An 18,251-nucleotide genomic window follows, 5' to 3' on the forward strand; every position below is an offset into this window, starting at 1 on the left:
TGTGTTAGGAACCTTGAAGCAAAACACTAGCTTCGTTTTTTGGTTCCATGTGATTGTTTTTTCCTGGGTTTTAAAAAATACTAGCAAAACTTCAGGCTGAGTTTGGAGGATACAGTGTATCCAAAGAAGAGTTGATTTTTGTATGCCATTTTTCTCTGCCAGAAGGAGTCTCAAAGCGGCTTACATTTGCCTTCCCTTTCCTCTCCCCACAATGAGGGATGTGAGGCTGAGAGAGGCCTGATATTACTGCCATGCCTCTGCAATTGGCCAATGGGCTGTTCACCCTCTCACCAGAACAGCTTTATCAGTGCAGTGGCAAGCCCAAGGTCACCCAGCAAGCTGCATGTGGAGGAGGAGCGGGGAATCAAACCCGGCTTGCCAGATTAGAAGTCCTCCTTCTCCTAACCAATACACCAAGCTGATTTTCATTTAGCAATAATCAGCATGGTGTAGTAGTTAAGAGCAGTGGCCTCTAATCTGAAAGTTTGATTCCCCACTATTCCACATGCAGACCCTGAGCCATACACAATTCTGTCAGAACTCTCTCAGCCCCACCAACCTCACAGGGTTTTTGTTGTGGGGAGAGAAAGGGAAGGTGACTCTAAGCTGTTTTGGGACTCCTTTGGGCAGTGAAAAGCAGGGTATAAAAAGCAACTCTTCTTACCCAGCAGTTTGTGGAAATATTATAGCAAACCATCAGAAGATGGTTAATTCAAACACAGTAAATGCTATCAAGACTTCGTACATTAAAAATATTATCTAAATGGCGCATTCAGAGTCCTACATACTGTCCCATTTGTGCTGTAGACACTGTCCAAGTTTTTTAGGTATTTGCTATAATGTTTACACCTTGCCTTTACTCCAGACAGCCAAGGCAGTTTATTGACATGTACCACCAGGTATTATGCAAGTCTGTGAAACCTGTCTGCTTTCTTTCTCGCGTCAACTTCCAGGACTTTAGACAGAATTAAAAATTGCAAATCATTCTATGTTGCAAAATCTAGTGGAAGTGTGAGGGATTTTGTCACTGGGCACCAATGCACACATCCTGGGGGTACAAGCACTGTTGCTCAAGGGTTAGGATCCCCATATCCAATTCATCATCTACTCTGTTGCCTGATACACAGATCTGCATGTGTTTCAACAGAATTATGCAGAACCCTGGCATCTCTTTTTCACAATTAAGGGAATGATGTGGGAGAGCTAGCTACACTTCTCTCCCATTATAGGTCTTCTGTCCAGTAGAGAAGGAAGGCCTGCTTCTGCAAAGACACTTTCAGACTTTGAACTGGGCTAAAAAGTTAGAATGTCCATATTAAAGTTTTAGCCATATACTTTCCTCACTCTTCTAACTGACGATGAGATAATTAAAACTTATATTAATGTTGGCTTCACATCCTTCCCTTTTCCAAGTCAAGAACAACTCTGTACGGATACCATTTGTGGCAATTATGTCTCAGTTACTATTAGCCTAATAGCTTCATTTTCCATTTGGGAGCTCTCCATTCTTATATTTCCCGTAAAGTGCATTCAGAATATTTATCACGTCTTTCAACCTCAATTCAATATGATTTCAGACAGTGGATTTTTTTTTAAACCTCTTCAGTGATAAACACTAATTCAAATTCATCAGCAAAACCTGCACAAATATGCAAATATGGTTAAGGTGACCTTAGGGCATGGATGTCTCTGACAAGTGGCTGAGGCGACCGTGCTCTGTTACAGAACATTTGATATTATTCTGGAAGTCATGATTTCTATTGTGCCTTGTTGACCTTTCAAATTTATGTACAGTGAATTTCCTGTGGGACAAGGGAGCAAGTCTAGCATACAACAAGTGCCAGTGTAGATATTCATTGGTGGATACTTGTACTGGCTTACACTTTTCCTCCCATATCTGGAATATTACCACTGCTGATGTGTTCTGCTTTCCTTTGTGTGGGGAGGGAGGGGAGATTGACTCGGTAAGAGGCCAGTTGTCACTCCTGGTCTTCTTCCTCCCTCATTTAGAAATAAAATATGCATGAAACAGTCACAAAACTGATTAACTGGGCTGCATGAAATTTCCCTTGCTTTATTGAAAGCCCAGCGGTCAAGGTGGCGTGTGATTTATTCCCATCCATCCTTCAGGTTCCAGTTCAGAGATCTGAAGACTTTTCCCAAAAATGCATGCAATGATTTTTGTCTGGCAGAATAACTCCACTGCAAAAAGGGCCGCTTGTCAATTTGTAACAGTGTTGGCCTTTCTTTGCCCTCCTTCAGAAATGAGTTACCTGTAGCATCAGGAACAAAGGCTTCACAAAAGGCTGAGAACCAAAATTCAGCACATTTCTTCGGGGGGAAATCTGTCCACCACTCAAGCTCATTTGGCAGCTGTCTAGCTGGGAATCAGTCACTTAGTTTACAACATTATGTTGTTCCATGGGTTTCAATTAAATGAATGAATAATTATGGGTTTTTTTCCTTGTGACCATTATATTGGTGTGAAGGCACACATTAGAGTAATCAGCCTAAGCTGCTTTTCCTTCATGTGCTAAGAGCTGAAATTGGATAGGGCCATTCATCCTCACAGCACATCATGTTCTTTGAAGCATGTAGCTACTGAGATATTCACTTCAGCAGGAGCTTTTTCTTTGGTAAATAAAACACTGCAAAGGGAAAGAGTAGGATGCCTTTATGCTTCTGTTACTTAAGAAGCAAGCTCAGGATGCCAAGGGTACAGCTAGAGAATAGGTGTGGGAATGGCTCAGGGACCTTTTCCACACCAGGAATCCAGTCCGTATTCCCTTGCTGCAGGGCAAATGAGGGCCTGCATTGCACCAGGCCTGGGACAACCCCAGACCATTACCGACATTGTCCAGAAGTGGAAATTAGCCCAGCAACCAGACAAGCACTGTCCCGGGCCAGATTCCTGGTGTGGAAAAGGTTACAGTGATGCTAGTCCTTAGCATTCTTACAGAGCTTTAGCGAGTCCAAAGTTCTTGGTAATCTTTGACAATGAATTTATAAGATAGGTCAGCAATTCAACTTTAGGTGCCAGCTTGGTATAGTGGTTAGGAGCGCAGACTTCTAATCTGGCAAGCCAGATTTGATTCCCATTCCTCTTCCACATGCAGCCAGTTGGGTGACCTTGGGCTCATCACAGCACTGATAAAGCTGTTCTGACTGAGCAGTAATATCAGGGCTCTCTCAGCCTCACCTACCTTGCAGGTTGTCTGTTGTGGGGAGAGGAAAGGGAAGGTGAATGTAAGCCACTTTGAGATTCCTTCTGGTAGAGAAGTATCATATAAGAACTGACTCTTCTTCTATGTGGCAAGGAATGGGAGAAATTAAGCTGAGGCAGCTCCTACTTTTAGCATAGCCTCTCAGCAGTGATTGGTTACAAGGGATATTACTTTCTCCCTTTAAGTGCCGCTCATCCCTGTACTTGTCTGTTGCTCAAGTCAAAACATGCTATTGTTCAAAAAATGCCACTTAGCAGAAAGGCAAGATATAAATCTTGTAAATAAATAAGAGGACTTTTATTTCTGGGTGTGTGTTTCTCACACATTTTTAAAGGAAAATGCGAAGTTCAACATGGGCTTAGAGGTGTTTATATAAGAACTAGATTAAATATTACATTTTCCTTCAGGATATCTCCATGTTGCGTAGAGAGACATGTTTCGAAGTTCTGCATGTCCCAGATGTGCACAGGCCAAGTTCAGATCTGGCCTGCGGTGCACCAAAAAAGGAGGCTTAGACTTTCCCACCTGGGGATGTGCTTTGGGGGTTGCAAGTTTACTGATGAGCTACATATTACATATCCACAGGGGAGCAAATAGGAAACATAGAAAGAGCTGGGATGCTTGTTGTAAGTGAGCAGAACACACAAAGGTTTGTGAATGGGGATAGTTCCTATGAGGAGCCGACATGGGGTGGCAGTAAGAGTGGGAAACGCTGTGTGATTTTTGAACACAGGATGTTTACATACATTTTTACATCTGTTATACCTATAGCCTCTTCAGTCATTTAAGTTCTAAGTACATGCAGAGAAACACTCATCCTAGAAGACCTGTTCATATATGTCTGTGTCATCACATCTAATCAATGGGGACCAGGATGTTAAAGATTCTAGGCCAGTTACTAATGCTCAATTAACCAACCTAAAAATAACTACTGTTGTTTCTGACTTGGATGCAGCTTTGTTCAGAATGATTTTGGATCACTACTTTGAAGATCTGGCTTCTTGTATCAAACATGTCACCCCCCCCCCCTTTATTTTTTTACTTAATCAACCATACTGCAGAGGAAAATGTTTTATAGACATTAGTATTATTTAATTGCTAGATTGAATATTTAAAATGAAATTGCAGCATACCAACTCACAAGTAACTCAGGAATTTGATCCTCATGAATGTCTCCAACTTACTTCTGCTTGAGAATTCAAGGAAAGGATAAAAATGGCACATGCTAATATTATCTTGTCTCTGGGAAAAGCCAAAATTCTGATTATGTAAAAAATAAAACTCTCCCCCACTGTTCAGATTTGGTGGGGAGTATCCTTTGGTGGGGAGCATCCTAAAAAGCAGAGACATCACCCTGCCAACAAAAGTGCGTTTAGTCAAGGCTATGGTATTCCCAGTTGCAATGTATGGCTGCGAAAGTTGGACCATAAGGAAGGCCGAGCATCAAAGAATTGAGGCTTTTGAACTCCCTTGCTGGAAAAGACTCTTGTGAGTCTCTTGGACTGCAAGGCGAACAAGCCGGTCCGTCCTAGAGGAGATCAGCCCTGACTGCTCTTTAGAAGGCCAGATCCTGAAGATAAAACTCAAATACTTTGGCCACCTCATGAGAAGGAAGGACTCTCTGGAAGAGAGCCTAATGCTGGGAGCGATTGAGGGCAAAAGAAGAAGGGGGCAAAACAGAGAATGAGGTGGCTGGATGGAGTCACTGAAGCAGTTGGTGCAAACTTAAATGGACTCTGCGGAATGGTAGATGACAGGAAGGCCTGGAGGATCATTGTCCATGGGGTCGCGATGGGTCGGACACGACTTCGCCCCTAACAACAACATCCTTTGGGTAGAGAGTGCAATCTCTGGTGGAACGTCTTTGAATTTAACCTTGAACTTGATAGAATCCATTCACAAACACTACTATTTCTTGCTATTTATCTTTTCTTCCAATTCATTTATAAATTAGAAACCTTTAAAATGTTGAGCCAAATAGCCATAATTCTCAGTTATGACCATGAAATATATATTGTAAGAGAATTATTCAGTGAATTAGAGGCAAAGCCTGTTGCACCCAGGGAAACAACAGGTGCTAGGATGCACACCTGCACTGTAGCCTTCCTGGGGGCTGGCTACATGGCAGAAGCTCCTGCCCACCCCTGGACTCTTGAGGCCTCACCTCTAAACCTCAAGGAACATTCCTGACCCAGGGGTCACCAGCCTCCAGCCGCAGCCTAGAAATCTCCTGGAATTGAATATAGGCATCAGTTCCCCAGGAGAAAATGGCTGTTTTGGAGAGGAGACTCTGCAATGACAGCTCATCTCAAGGTTCCTGGAGAAGAAAGGGCTTGCTTGGGAGGGGGAAACTCTGTGGCACTGTGCTCCAGAGAAGTTGCTGGATGCCGATATCCAGTTTGGATTTTATAAAGTGATGATTATTTAGCCTTGCATATCTGAGGAACCACCTGTCTCCTTATGCCCCCCCCCCCCAAGCTCATAAGAACCGCCTGTCTCCTTATGCCCCCCCCCCATCTCCAGGTATGATCCTACTGGTGGTCTGCAGCCCTTGAGAAGTATGCTTGGCCTCAACCAGGGTCAGGGCCTTTTTGGTCCTGGCTCTGACATGGGGGAATGAGCACCCAGAAGAGCTGAGGGCTCTGATGGAACTGGCACAGTTCTGCAGGACCTGCAAGATGGAGCTCTTCCACCAGGCATTCATGTGAGGCCAGGATGTGGAATATCGTGGGGCCCGCCTCAGTTCGCCCTGAACATCTAGGACAGATAGTCCCCCTCTTCTGAGGCAGACTAGTAGTGAGTGTGGGGTCCTGGACTGGGGGGGGGGTATGCTACCTGGGAATCTATTTTTATCTATGTTTTATTGGGGTTTTATTGTGAACCTCCATGAGCCGGCTCAGCATGGGAATGGCAGTCAATAAATATAAAATAAATAAAAAAACAATATTCATCACTGTCAATTTTTTTTTGCAACCTTGTGCAATTTTTGGAATGCTTGGATAGTGCTAAAGATCAAATTAGTTCCATATACTGAATCACATATGCAGGAATAGTACAGAATAGTACACTACAGACTATCTAGGGCAGGGGTAGTCAAACTGCGGCCCTCCAGATGTCCATAGACTACAATTCCCAGGAGCCCCTGCCAGCAGTTGCTGGCAGGGGTTCCTGGGAATTGTAGTCCATGGACATCTGGAGGGCCGCAGTTTGACTACCCCTGGTCTTAGGTATCACTCCTCCTGTTGCTAATCTGAGCACATTTTCACATACAGAAAAGCTGTAGGTATCATTTCAGCATTCCAGGAACAGCTGTGTGGAATAAGAACAACTTAAACTCACATAAACAAATACTCACTGTGGCGAAATGAGTCCTGGAGGTGGATTGGTCCTTTGAAATGGCCGCCTTGGGCCTGCAGGTTAAAATGGCTGCTAGGGTGTGGAAAGGCTGCAATTGCCTACACTTCCCAGGAGACTCAGGGAAGGGAGAGGGTCACATGCCCCAATGAGAATGGAGGAGTCAGGCTCCGCCAGGGGGAGGAGCGTGTGAGTATTTAGGTTCCAGACATCTTGTGAGGGGGCATTCTCTCCAGGATCTTCAAGGGTGAGGGTAGCAGATCTTCTCTCCAGAAAGAAGGCTCTGCTTGCCCTGGGCAGAGGGACAGGGCCTGGCTTGGCCACAGGACAAGCAGAAACCAAGGAAACTGGCAGGCAAGTGGCTATAGGTGCTTCTCCCCCAGTCTTCAGCAGGGAATGTATGTATAAGTGCTGTGGCTTGATGTCATGTGGTGTGCTGGAGGGAGTGCAAATTTACCGAGCTGTGTGTTAATAGTTTAATAAATTTACGTTTTGCACATAAAGTACAAAGCTAGGCAAGTGCCTGGTGCTCTGGACCACATAGTCTCCCCTCCTTGGGTACTACTACTGTATTGGGAGGGCCTAGGGGAGGAAAAACAGGCAAAACAGGATGGTTGCCAACTCTCCAGGCAGGACCCAAAGATTGATGGTATTGGCTCAGAAACCCGGACAAGGGGTCTTGCTGTCCCTCGAGAAGGGGTATTATAGTCAGTGGTGGCAGCGACAGACAGGAAGAGATAGGCCCTACCTAGGGAAAGGGTGGATGGCTGGAACAGGGCTTACAGGCTTGGCATCTGTCAAGTAGGTGGCAGGTTCCGCTACACTCACTATAAGCACTACTACGCTTCAACTCTGTCTCTGACTGGGTATGTATTGACCCAAGTATGTAGAGATTGCAAGATGTGGGAGGCCATTGTCTGGACACTCTAGGGCTCAACTCAAATATACCTTAAAGACTGTGACTGCTAAAGATAATTGCAGAAAAACATAATCTGCTTTCTACATGATATTGCTTGTATTAAGGCAGGAAGATGAACTATTGTAGTGATGGATGGATTGAATATTGGTTAAAATAGGGCATAGGGTGACAAAGGGAATCAATGCTTTATGGATAGTTCCATGCTTGGTTTTGTCTGCTGACCATGGACTATCCAATATAAAAGAAACTACCTTTTCCAAACTGCCCTTTCTTGCACTGCCACTAATTTACATTGGAGCGTTATACCTTGAAATTGGAATTGTGCCATATGGATAAAACTTGGAGGAAAGTGAAAGATGCTTTCACTTCCACTTTGCAATCAGGGACAGCATATGGTATTTCATTGGGTAATACAACACTTTTATTGTAAAAGAAGGGGGCGCATTGAAAATGAGAATGCCTTCTTACAGAAAATGCTTCACCTTAAAGATGACAGCCTGGTATGGAAGGTTTTCTTAAAAAAAAAAAGTAATGAATGCTTTTCTTACACATTTTGCTAAGATTGAAGTAAGTGCTTTGAAAAGAACAGAAGCTGAACTTAGTAGCTCATAACCACATACTCTCCTACAAATTTCCCTCATCAGGAATGAACCTGTGGCGTTCTTGAAGCCCGAGGGGCTGTGTCTAGTGCTTATCAAGGCAGTTGACAGTGTTCTTGAATCAATAAAGGTTTGCACAAGTTCCCTTTCTGTAATGAGCATTCAGAGGTAGAAAGAGATTGACAGATGTGTAACTGGATAAAAGTGACACAGGCAATCTTAATAGCTGGTCTGAACCTTCTTTTAGTTAGTGGGTTATGCACTTTTCTTACACAATGAATCCAGTCGAATAAACAACAATCCAGCAGAAGGCAACTTTATCCAGGCCAAGTTTATTTGGAGTTTCTTTAGACTCGTTTTATTCATTAAGAAGATACTTGTAACCCAGCCAAAGGCTATTGAATGCAGCTTACAAATTGAGACTACCCAATACTTCTGGATATTTTTTTTTAAGAACAATAAAACAATAAAAAAACCCACAAAGAACCACAAGGGGGAAATATAAAAATGGGTCCATGTTCTGTAACCATTAAACAAAAAACATACTGATAAATCTTGGAAGCCATTCCTTCCCCAGGTGTTTCTAAGGTTCTGACTGCTCTAGGCATGCATGTGTAGAGGAAACAGCCCTTGATGGACTGCAGCATAGCCGCTTTGACCCCCTGTGTGTTTGTGAACACATATAGATACACACACACACAAATTAGTGCTACTGTATTCAGTGGGACTTCTCCCCTAGAAGATGTTCATTACTTCTTGGCCTTTTGTAGTGTGTAGTTGGTAGATATAGTGTGAGTGTAGTATATGCACCTAGAATTCAAGTTTTTCCACTAATGAATTTAAATTCTATTATATTCAATGTCAGTGGTTTTCAAATTGTATGCAACAATAAACTCACAATATCTTTTTAATAATAACTTATTCCTGTTTTATGTTGGGGTTCACTCTAGCCAATTCTACCCTTTAATGGTTTGTGGAAAGTTGCCGCATTTTACTTTTTAAATTATATATATGTTGAAATAGTTTTTGAGCCAAGATGGAGTCACAGTAAATTGTATCCCCACCTGCTGAAACTCAGGTCTAAATACTCAGTATGTGCATTTTTTGACACAGTATTTTGACACTTTCAATTAAATCAAGTTGTGTTTCAAATCAAACTTCTATTTGGATGGAATTAATATTTCCAGATACATAGAAACCAACCTTCAGCCCATGCAATTTTATTAGAGTTCTATGATAATCTACCTATTAATGGTATGGGAGTAGTAGATGTTTTACAGCAGTGGTCCGCAACCTTTTTCAGGCTGCGGACTGGCAGCGGCGGGGAGAGCGATCGCCCGGCCATGCATGTGAGGCACTCCCGCGCATGCACGGCACTCCTGTGCATGTGCGGCCGGGTCGCGCATGCACGTTTGCGCCGTGCATAGCGCAAATGAGCATGCGCGGCCCTGCGTCAGGGCCTTCGCAGCCTGGCACTGGGCCGCAGCCCAGTGGTTGGGGACCACCGGTTTACAGTACCTATCTTGGTTCATGTGTACTAATAGTCAATTATGGCTGAGTTAGTCTTTATGTATAGCAATTCTGACATAGCTTTGGCTCTCAGACCTAGTAGGCTACTACACAAAATACAGCCCACTAGCTGGGAATTGTGTTGGCCTTCGAGGTACTTGACTGACCCTCCCACCTGCTTTAAGAGCAATGGCCTCTAATCTGGAGAGGCAGGATGAATTCCCCACTCTTCACCATGCAGCCAGCTGGGTGACCTTGGGACAGTCACATTTCTTCCAGGATTTGCTCAGTCTCATCTACCTCACAAGGTGTCTGTTTTGGGGAGAGGAAGGATAGGCAATTGTAAGCCACTTTGAAACTCCAGATAGTAAAAAGTAGGGTACAACCTTCCTCCTCCCAACTTTTCTTCTTTTTTCAATCTCTGGAAAAACAGGAGGCATATTGAAATGGGTGGGTTCCGTTTTGTGAACAAGCAATCCCTTTGGGCTCCAGAAAAAAGGCTTTGGCTAGACCAATAACTCTCTGATCAACATGTTGCCTGTTCTGTTCCAACACTGCTTCTCATTGGCGTGCTCAATATAACACCAGCAGAGTTCATTTCCAATTAAGGGGCATTCCTTAAGGCAAGGATCATTGTGTAAAATGGCAGTGTTGGACATGGTACAGTCCTGTGTGTAATCATGAGCATTTGTCATTCCAACTTCAAAACATCATTAATTGGATTATTAGATCAAATATTAAAATTAAATACATTGAGTTAATATGCTAGTTCTAGAGCAAGTATAATGGGCCTTTGCATACCATGACACAATAGTATTACTTTAGTACTTCCACTAAAGTAATAGCTTTTATCCCAGCGAACGCTGGCAGGGGCTCATGGGAATTGTAGTCCATGGACATCTGGAGAACCACAGGTTGACTACCTCTGGTCTAGACAGATAAAGAGAAATAAGTTTCCATAAATGTCCTCAAATGTGAACCTACAGTTTAGATTCAAGTTTTCCTCCTATTATGGGGTTACTGTCTAGGCTGCCTAGGTCTCAGGTATCTTCACACCCCCAATAAATAAAGTCACCACTTCAACTTTCTTTCACCCCATATTCTATTATTTTTCTGTGACATTCTCATAATGAAAAACAAATCTCTTTTGTTGAAGTGGTCCTTAGTGCTAAAGATTTCTTTCACTTGAACCTCTTCCAGTTGCTGCTAAACAACAAAATATTCTAAAGAAATCCATACTTCAGTCACTCTGTAATGTAAAGGGATCTGTTTCTTTACTCTGCTTACTAAATAGAAGGAAATAATCAACAGGCAAACATGCTATGTGCTCCTTTACATATCCCATTGCTTCAATTCTAAGCTGAATTGAACATGGATGAATTTAGGTTTACCTAATGCTGGACAGTCAACTGGTGGCGAACTTGTGCAGAAAGACGCACAAGCATTTTATAGTCCTTTCTGGTGCCAGGAATATGTCTATTCCCCAGATATCTAGATTGATTCACCCAAAAGACATTTGCCCAGTCATCACACTCTGAATGTTGTTTAAAACAGAAAAGGGTAAACTAAAATGTATTGTAACTGCGAATGCCAAGGTAAACTATAAATCCTAATAAAAATAAGGCAATGTTTTCTCTTAATGAAAAAGCGTGCAATATCTTGGATGAGTAATGAATTTCTAGAGAAGGGCTTTCTGCTGACTCAGAGATCATACTACTATGTTGCAAAATCTAATCTGGTAACACATTTTTCTGTGGCAAGAATAGAAATCATAAAAGTCCAGAAATATTTCAACCCTCCTATGATCAAAGCATAGTTTGTATGGAAATGGAAAAGGGCCAAATGAATGGGCTAACAATATTAATGAAAATTTTAATTGGTAGTAAAATGGGCCATATTTATGATTTACTGTAATACTCATTTTGATGGGGGTAAATAATATAGTCCAGGATGCATAGTAGAGCCCTTTAAAAAGTAGCTATATGGAAACTAGAAACTAGCTGCAATAAAATTGATTTGAGTATACCTGTTCATTAAGTCACATTGATTCTGTAGATGTCTGCTTCTAAGATGACATACGAAGATAGTTATGTGATAGTTTGTGAATCAGCATATGTAGAAAGCTCATTTTGATGTGTGATTGGACAGTACTTTAAATGCAAGCCTCAAAGTAATGTATCAGAACTATGAGGTGAAGAGATAAACGTTCACAAAGCATGAGAGCTTGAGTGACAGGCTCCTCCAACCATTCAGATTTAGCAGCAGCTGAGAGAGAAGTCCTATGAGAGCTGCATGCTGAGGGAACTGGGATTCTGACAGAGATCTGCATACTGTAACTGTTGAATATCTAAGGAGATTTTGAATAACGAGTCTGTGTTTAGCCTAAGCTGAAAGCAGTTATTCCCAGACAGGAGAACTGGAAATAATATTTGGAAGACTGATTTGGATAGTGGAGTGATGCTCCGAGTCAGGCCAAAAGGGGATATATTTTTCTAGGGAGAGAAAAAGAATCCCTAACAAGTTAAAGAGGGAGATTTGCTCTGGTCTGTTGTGAAAGGACATTGGTTTAGACACCTCCGGAGTAAGAGGAAAAACGGTGTTTCAGAGAAGGGGAAATTAGGTACTGACAGAGGGTACCAGTATTCAGAAAACCAGTGTAGCAAATCAAAGAATACTGTGGTGTTTAGGAAAACACATATATAAAAGCCTCTCAATGTTAAGAGCTAAGAAAAGTATTGGACACATGATATGCTATGATTCTTTCCTGTAAGTGGGGGTTCCAAGGATGTTGAGTATGGCATGCATAAATGTTACTGTTTTATGTTATTTTTTTGTCTCCTCTGAACTGTCTTACACCAGTAGCTGAATGGAAAGCCCATGAACTACGATTCCCATGAGGCTCTGCCAGCAGGATGTGTCAGTCAGGTAACATTGCTGCTGACCACAGCCTACCAATGAGCTCCGAGTACAATGCATGTAGTACTCTCCCATTTGAGGAAGGCTGACTCAAATGCATAATCCTTTACTTCCATCTGCTATGGTATGCAAAAAATTTCAAAATGCACGTTTTAAAAAGCGATGTTTTAAAAGGTGGCCATTTAACAGTATCAGTAAGCTGACTTTGATGAAAAACAGTTAATGCAAAACTGCCCCTGATCTTCCCCTATGCGTTAAATAAAATCTTTTATTTTGCTTGACTTTAATGACATCTCGTGCCATTCTGAAAGGGTTTTGGTAAAGAGGTCTCCTGTACATTCCCTTGATGTTCCAGAGCTGTGGTAAAAGACTAATTATCTTTTAGTGACCAGGTGGGACATCCAGGCTTATTAATCTTAATGACAACACCACATTACTTGGGTGACTCAGCCTGAGAAAGAACAGAATTTGCCGCAGTGTGGGGAAGTATAGAGGGGGTTATCATAGATGGCCATATGTTTCTCCAAGTAAATTTGGTTAGGACCGCATCCAAAAGCAAATATAAACTTCAAAATCCTCTAACCACATTTTAATTAAATTCTACAGAAGAACTGGACTGTTCAAGTACATCCTTTGCCTCAAACTGGGACTTTTAATAGACTGGAAGGGTGGCATTAAGGCCAGAATAAAATGTGGCTCAATGTCGGCAGTAAAACATGGCCACAGCTTTATTGTTGCCCTCTGCAAGAAGGGTTAGCCCAGCATGAGATGGGAGCCCTCAAACTCCAGCCGTCTGGCTGCTCAATGCTGGAATCCAGGGGCGCCCTGGGGCCCGCACCATTCCCAGCTGGAAGAGCAGGTCCCTTGCCCATGGAGTCCCTTCCCAGGGAGCAACCCAACTGGGCACCCACCTTTTTTGGCTATCCCCTGGATGACTTGGCAACGAGCTTCTGGCCTCCCATCCAGGTCAGCCACAGTTGTTAACACCAGTCTTTTAATGGGACCTTCTTATCAGGGAGTCCAGTATGCAAATTGGACTCCCTGCCGATCAGCTCCCTCTCACACCCTACACTGCATTTAAGACATGAACTTGCAAAATGTAACTATGAACTTACAACAATACCAACCTATTCAACATACAAGCTAGTTAATAATACAACCCCACATTAACCAATAACAAGAGTGGGAGGGAGAGAAGCTGCTCTGGTGATGTCTTTTTTAGGCACACATGGACCCGCCTCTCACCCTGGGCACTGTGTGCACATTGTCTCCATCGCGCATGCCTGCTGAGGCTCAGATGTGCCATGCTTCTTCCAGCTGGCCTCCCGCAGTGTCAACCAGTGGCACTGGTTGAGTTTCGGCTGCCCATTTTTTTGTGTGAAATTCTATTTTTTTAAAACTTAACCCATATAATTTCTTGTCCACAGCTAATCTTCCCCCAAGAACACACCCATGCTATTTAGCATGAAAACTGCAAAAATTTAGCCAGTCAGGAAACTGCATACTAGAAAGAATACAGTTCAATTGAATCTTCTTCACTCCTGCCCATTGCACACACGTTGAATAATGCACATGCAATGCACTTTAGAAGTAGACTTTCCTGCTTCTCATAGGAATATCCAGCTGCAAAAGCACATTGTAAGTGCATTATCCAATGTGTATGAAATGGGCTCTTGTTGAACATGTACCCTGAAGTCATTTACAGAGTAGGAATGATATATGTGGCTCCTGAACATTCATTCAACCATCACTTTCCTCTTCAGGTACCCAGATTACCTGAACTCAGGGCTCCAGTACAGGTTGACCAAGGGCCAACCAAGTAGAACAAGGAAAGATGGAAAGGATCCATTGCCCACTTACCATGCCTTGGTTCAGGGGTAGTAAACCTGTGGTCCTCCAGATATTCATGGGCTACAATTCCCATGAGCCCCTGCCAGCAAACGCTGGCAGGGGCTCATGGGAATTGTTGTCCATGGACATCTGGAGGACCACAGATTGACTACCCCTGCCTTAGTTTATAGTGCAACACTGGTATTTTTTTGTTTTAGCTTGAGGCAATTAGAATTTCCCCTTGATTCCATTTAACAGAGTTGGTTCTTTTTATCTCACACACAATGCAAATAGACATCTTTTAAAAATAAACTTTAAAAAACACTAGAACAGCTACAGATGCAGCTGCAGAGTATATCTGTGAGAATGATGCTTCAGAGTGAATAGACAATGCCAATTTAGAATATGATTTTAAAGATCACTTTATGGAATTATAAACATATTGTTATATTATCATTCTGCATTATGCTGCTTCCTCAAAGTAAATAACGATGCTTTAGCATTTGCAACATTTTTTTAAATCCCATTTAAAAGAAACCTATTTAAAGCAGGATTTCTTTTTTAAAGCTATTTGGTGAATATCTTAAAGGTATGCCTTTGATAGAGATTGTAACAATTACTTCCAAATGGAATTTAGTTGGAACACTACTTCATTTAATTGGAAAAAAAAGTGGGTGCACTTGAGGAATCAGCTTGAAGGAATCAAAACAGCATATTGCCTTGCAGGGTGGGAGTTCCGGGCTAATAAATACGCACACACGTGTTGGCATGAAAGGCCACAACTTTATTTACCACCACCCTTACGAGGGTTGGCATGGCAGAGGGTTAGGAGCCGGAGCAGTCAGCCGACTGCCTCATTTTCCCTGGCAATGGCTTTACTCTTCCTGTTTGTTCCCATCCGGGAAACCAGGTTCCCCCAGCCATTGCCCCTCGCTACCCGGGAAGTGTTCCACCCTGGACGCCGGAGGAGGCGCAAACCTCTTCAGCACCCGTCCAGGGCCACTTGGCTCTGTGAAAATCTGTGCCAAGCCCAGCTGGGCTTGGCACCCGCTCACATCCCGCCACCTCTTTAAGGAGGTCCCTTTCCTAGGGAGTTGGCCACGCAGGGCGAACTCCCCCCAAAACCGGCTCCGTCCTCTGCCAACCCAAAGTTGCGACGAAAGCAAAAATTCCAACCGTGCAACGCACCAGTGACCATGCACCAACAAGCTTGCACAACCTGGCTCTCAAACAGCGAGAACATATTGTAGGCATAACTTGATAACCATGGGAGGGTGGGTGGGGAACCCGTCCACGTCCCCGGCCGAAGAGGGCCAGAACAGCACGAGGCGCTCCTCTGCGCCTGCGCTGGCCCTCTCCGACCAATCCAAGTGCGCCACGCCGCCGCCGGCAACGCAGGCGCACTGGACTTCCCCCCCTCCCGCGCATTTTCCCCGCCCGCCCCACCCGCCGCGGCAATGGCGGCCTCGGCTTAAGCCGAGCCGCAGATTGTGCAAGAACACTGTGGATAGAATCAAGAACATTCATTACCAATATCAGGTCTGATGAAAAGGCTTCCATGTGTTAACATGCAGGAGTTTTTTGAATATATTTTTAACTTGTCTGATACAGCACGGGATGAGACAGCCATAGTTTCTCATGCTCATTAATTTCCCAACTGTATCATCTTTCTCCTTCCCCACCTACCTGTCTAGATTAACTAAAGTGCTTTATGATTAGAGCAACCATAGAAACATGGTTGGCGTGACTGGAGGGAAAAGAAGGACTAGTCTGGCTGCCTTGACTCCATCCACGTTTTATTCTTAACATGTGAGAAAAAGCAATGTGGAAGCTAAAGTGTAGTATCTTTGGACATAAGGGATTGAGTAAAGAGCTAGGCTATAAAGAGCTAGATGATAAATATAAAGATGAATACTGTCTTTCTCCTTGCTTTCTCCTCCCCTCTCTGGTTTTGGCTAAAAGAAATTTCATGTGTCTGCAGGTTTAGAGTTTGTCAGGAGGTTCAGGAGTGCATAGAATAGATCCTGTGCCAGCTAGAGACACCAGACTCACTATGCTCTTCTACCTTCCTCCAAGTTTGGTGAGGATTGGATTTATGGGGTCCAAGTTACAGCAACCCAAAGAAGGTGCCCCCATCCTCTCGTTTCCAAAGGAAGGAACAGCAAAAAATAGCAAGGTCAATAGAAGCCCTGCAAAGTCCCAGAGAATTTCTATAGTGATACTGAAGCTGGGGGTATTTTTGCAAGCCCAGAAGAACTAGTGCCAATGTGGCACTGTAAACCCAGCAGAACTATGTTCAAGTCAGGGGAAAAGATCAGGTACAGGCTCTAAAGTATATAGAATGGACCCCTGCAAGTTACCTGCACCAAACTCACAGGGAACCTCACCCTATTGCTTGCTCCTCTACCATTTCTCTGGGGGCAGATTATATTTCTGGGATCAAACATCCTGTAGTCACAGTCCACCCCCAGGTTAAATGTCTGGTTATTCAACATATTGTAGAGATAAGACATCAGCTGTTGTGAAATCTAAAAATGCAGTAGAAAGGTATAGTCAAACTAGAGCTTGCTTGTACAGGCAAGTTTGTTGAGGTGGATATTGTTCCAAAAGGTATGTGTTGTGTTATGTTTCATGAGGTAGGTATAGTGTTATGAGACAGATGAAGGTGTTGGCAGAGATGGCCATCTTCCCATCTAACCTCAAAGGTTACAAACCTCCCAGAGAGGAGGAGGAATGGATCTTACCCTGTGAGGTCCAGGAGGGGAAGACCTAACTTGAAGAAAGCCAACTCATCCATTCTGGACAGGTCCAGATGGGAGAACTCCCACTCTCTCTGGACACTGGTGGGAGGGCAGGAGAGGAGTCTCATGGCCATGCAAGAGAGGCTGGGTCAGATGGCAGCCTTGTGTGACCAGTACTCCAGGAGATAAGCATCAGTGGGCTCTGAGGACTCAGTGAGATGCTCTCTCACCATGACCTCTGCCAGCACCTGGCCCAGCCTTTGACTCTGGGAAATGACTCACCCCAGGCTTGCCTATGGGTGAAGAGCATTTTGGTGGAGTCCTGGAAGGGCTTGAGAACATGCACCATTTGGGAGAATCAGTAAATTATGGGAGCAGGTGCTGAGCTCCTTGTCCCAGGGTAGGATGATCATGAAGAAGATGGCATCTTGCACTGCAATCTTCTACTCCACCAAATGTGCAATCATGTTGTAGGAGGAGTTCCAGCTGGTGGGTAACTCCAGGATGAGCCAGTATACAGGCTCATCTCTCTCCCTCTTCCTTTCCTGTCACAGATGGACAGACATGATGCTGCACAAGAAGGTGCTGGCAGGTCTCCAGCAATGATTGCCCCCTGAGATTGGCAGCATTTCAGGTGGGCTTGACAGTGCTCCAGAGCATCTTTCACCACCTGGTGAAGCATGTACACCAATGTCCAGCATGTTGGTGCCAGTGTCTACGACCATAGATGGTGCCAGTGTCTACGATCATAGATGATTGTTGCCACCCACTCATTTGCTTAGGCTACTCTGTATCATGATGGCAATATTTTGCACTGAGTGATCCAAATCAGTCCCCTGCACATGAAGCAAAGCCACTTTGTAGCCTGCTGGAAGGATTGTATTCTGTGAGCTGGTTCTGGTCCCTACTCTGAATTCATTAATGAAAACTATAACAAGCTATGTTAAAACTCATTCATTTTAAATTTAAACATAGTTGTGGTGAAAACAGTTATTCCTGTGCAGTAGCAATGGTGGGCTGTAAAAAATAATATGCATGTCTGAAAGCTCTCCCCCCCTCTCTGTATGAGTGAGAGAGAGAGAGAGCTGTTGTACAGCCCCCTTCCCCAAGAACTCAAATGGGTTTCTCATCAATCTGATCATCAATTAGTCAGTGACAT

At 43.6% G+C, this 18,251-nt stretch overlaps 1 protein-coding gene and 1 long non-coding RNA gene across 7 annotated transcripts in view; one reads left to right on the forward strand and one right to left on the reverse strand.

Moving 5' to 3' along the window:
• Positions 1-6,665, reverse strand: part of LOC143844482 (uncharacterized) — a 31,280-nt gene extending 24,615 nt beyond the window's left edge. For both annotated transcript variants that reach the window (XR_013234004.1, XR_013234003.1), the window contains exon 1: positions 6,580-6,665. This is a non-coding gene — a long non-coding RNA (uncharacterized LOC143844482). The remainder of the gene's footprint in view (positions 1-6,579) is intronic.
• The window catches only part of KHDRBS2 (KH RNA binding domain containing, signal transduction associated 2), a 537,632-nt gene that overhangs the window by 74,274 nt on the left and 445,107 nt on the right, over positions 1-18,251 (forward strand). The window lies entirely within an intron of this gene.

Source organism: Paroedura picta, chromosome 1, assembly GCF_049243985.1.
Source record: "Paroedura picta isolate Pp20150507F chromosome 1, Ppicta_v3.0, whole genome shotgun sequence".
Classification (NCBI taxonomy): domain Eukaryota; kingdom Metazoa; phylum Chordata; class Lepidosauria; order Squamata; family Gekkonidae; genus Paroedura; species Paroedura picta.